General features: G+C 44.3%; 1 non-coding gene across 1 annotated transcript; it reads left to right on the forward strand.

Moving 5' to 3' along the window:
* The first annotated feature begins 2,571 nt into the window (after positions 1-2,571).
* On the forward strand, positions 2,572-2,705 carry LOC135040801 (U8 small nucleolar RNA). The gene has a single exon (XR_010234622.1). It is a non-coding gene; the product is annotated as a U8 small nucleolar RNA (small nucleolar RNA).
* The last annotated feature ends 678 nt before the right edge of the window (positions 2,706-3,383 follow it).

Below are 3,383 nucleotides of genomic sequence, written 5' to 3' on the forward strand. Positions count from 1 at the left end.
TGGATAAAGCCAACAGTCAAAGCAGAACAGGGCTGTTACAGCCCTGTTCTGCTTTGACTGTTGGCTTTATCCATTTTGTTCTCGAGAAGATTGCAAGTGAAGAGGAGCCTATGGATATACAGTCTTTCGACTGATTTCACAACTACTCTGTGTACTGGATTGGATGGGAGATCTCTGGACACACGATCACTAGATGTTTATGCTGATTATACATCTAAATCTGGTACGCCTAATAAGGTTTTATTTGGGGGAGATTATTATTTACCCTGCAATACTACGCCATGTGGCGATTCCGTCTTCTCTGACTTCTAGATGGTGTTGCCAGCGAGAAATATCCTGACTGACATCTATCTATTTGACGTGGTTTAAAGAAATCATCTGGTACGCATTTATATATTTCACTATAGTGTTGTCCAACACATACAAAACTTACTGCACCATAGGCGCTTGTTCTTCTCCTCTTTTTGCTACAGAATCCATGCCATATACCTCTGGTATACTGAGGAACTGAGCTGCCGCCCTGAAGAGTGGAAGGTGCCCACTAAATCTTATTTAAGCTTACGAGACTGTGCCAGGACTTATTTAAGCTTATAAGACTGTGCTATTAGCCATTTTGAGGCTATTATACCACCAATTTTATATACACGGAAAAAGTTTTAACCGTGCGGTCGATCCCAGAAGAAGCGCACCAGTCTACACACATCTTTCTCTATAATATATTTATATATATATATATATATATAGGGATGTATACAGGGGGTTAATTCCTGTATATAAGTCCCTATCAAATTTTCATAAATGCGGGCTTAAGCGTGCCGGGAGGGGCGGAGCTTAGCTTGTTCAGCAGTCGGCGCCATTTTTCCTCAGGTCCCCGCCACAAAGAAATAAAATTATTGAAGGTGGGGGGACACAGTACCCTTAATGCTAGGTGGGATAATATAGCATTATGATAATTAATGGGCGCATACGTTGCGTTAACATGAAGTCATGATTTCCCTGTTTACTTATGCACTATTAGTTGTTGACGCACGTCGACAGGTGTGAGGGTTGTTGTCAAAAGCTCCTGTGGGGATAACAGTCGGTTTTGCCGACGCTTACCGGTACTTGTTTCAAACAATTATGTTTAGCAGGTTGCTTTTGTGTGCTTAAAAACAAGTAAACACGCTAGGGGAGACACGGCGGCAGGTTGATTCCCTGTCGGCATCAACGGTTATGCCTGGGTAAAAGTATGTTTTCCTCAGACCCCTTGGGGTTCCCGGGTTATTATTGTTATTATTATTATTTTGCCCGTTTACTATTCTGTACTGTCGACATTTACTCGAGTTTCTGTTGGCCGTAAAGTTCCTGGGGCACGTCAGTACATGGTCATACACATTCACAACACATTACTGTAACTAGGGGCCTGACGGGTCTGGATAATCCACTTGCGTATAGGTTGTGTCTATATGTGTATAGTTGTAGATATAACTTTATATATGCATGATTGCGATATGGGTGTTGTACTGTGTATTATATTTATGTATATCCATGAATGCTTAAATAGTGGTATTCTTCTCATGTGCTGACCGCTCTGTTGATTAAGCTCTAGATTGGACAGGATGAGTTGGTTTCGATCCTCTCAAAGAGTCCGAATATTAATCTCTTCACAACGCGGAGAGAAAATTATGACAGTCAACTCCTGGTCGACGCGGAGCCCTGTTACAAAGGATCATACACAGGCAGCTAAGTGAAATTTTAGTTCTATACTTTGACCGTAGTTGCACTGTATAACATTGAGGGAGTGTGGTGTGCGGGTAGACATCCGACAAAAATGATCCTACCCACAGTGGGTAGGCTCGTCTATGTTTATTCTACTGTATAATAATACAGCAGGCTGCCACGGGACAACAGGTGGTATGACCAGAAGGATGTTTCCGGGAGAGGCTGGTGGCAGGTACACGGCTCTTTGGTGTGGCCTATGGTCAGTCAATCTCGGCGGATACACTGGTAAGTCTAACTTTGGGGGTTAGTCTCCTTCCCAACGGTTGATGATGCATTCCTCTGTGGGATGCAGTAATTTTCACCGGTTCGATGCCACTCTTTTTTCCTTTGCTGTACAGACAATGGGAGGTGAAACGGTAAGAGTTCTGCAGCCTTGTTAGGTTCGCAGACGTGGATGTCGTTTCTGTTTCTTACACATCCACCACTTGTCGCTGAGTCTATCGGGCTAGTCCCCACTCCGGTGAGCACTCGTCTACTAAATTTCACTTGGTCCAGGAATAGACTAAGACCTGTGGGTTTCTATAGAATCCAAAGGGGGACATTCTGAGTTACGATTGTTTCCCCTTACTGTTTTCTAATGGATCTTGCTGTTCCACTCTGGAAGCGGAGATAATACGCGACGCCATACAGAGGGACGTCAGCATCAGGATATTGTCTGGTTGTCCCAGTATAAAGGTGCGAAGCGTTGTTTCTCTCTGACTATTCTTCGACACATGGATTGGCGGTTGTTTCCAACGACACAGATGTCGGAGGTGGGGGTCAGAGTAGATAATGACCGATTAACGTCGGTATTTTCCGGAGAATAGAGGATCATCAGTGAGGTTGATCCTTACCTGTTCTTCCTTATGGAGAAACAGACATGATGAATGGGGGAGGCTGAGTATGTGATTATACAGATCCCTTGCACCATCCTGACTGACAACCGGGGTGTGTGTTATTCTGATACCATCAATCACTGATGTTTATATCTGAAGATCCAGAGGTGGATCAGCTTTGCTGTGACACTTCCTCATTGTGTTCCATCACTAGAATAGTTGGGTGCGACCGTTTAATTAATAAGATATATGGATGCGACATAAGAGGGTTTTTTTAAGTGAGCAGGTCTAATACCAGAGTGGTTTTCATGGGACCAGTTGGAAATGTGGTCAGGGTCTCACCTGTGCATGCACCGGAATATATTCAAAGCGGCCGGGCCATCGCTCCTGTGGTGTCAGATTGATTCTTTCCTTCTAGAGGAATGGAGGTTAGGGATCCAGGTTTAGATCCTGGTGTCTGTGCATACAGATCTCCGAGGCAGGGGAGCAGTCCTTTGCAAGGGACGTAGTCTCAGAGGATGTGGTCAAGTTGGGAAACTTGTCTGCTGTACGCTTGCTTGAATTATGAGCTATTTTAGAGGAACAATGGCGTAAGTAACCCGTTAGGACGGAACAGGGAAGAAGCGGAATGACAGACGATGCACAGTTTGCATTTGAGTGGGAAATCTGGTAAACCCTATATTAGCAGTCTTCGGTCCGGAAATAGATTTCCTCTGCGGACACGATATCCAAAAAAAACCTGTCATCATCTAGACGCTTTCCCAGACGTGACAAGTCTTTGTAGAGTGTCGTATTTGGACAGGTTGG

This window comes from Pseudophryne corroboree, unplaced genomic scaffold (genome assembly GCF_028390025.1).
Source record: "Pseudophryne corroboree isolate aPseCor3 unplaced genomic scaffold, aPseCor3.hap2 scaffold_763, whole genome shotgun sequence".
NCBI lineage: Eukaryota > Metazoa > Chordata > Amphibia > Anura > Myobatrachidae > Pseudophryne > Pseudophryne corroboree.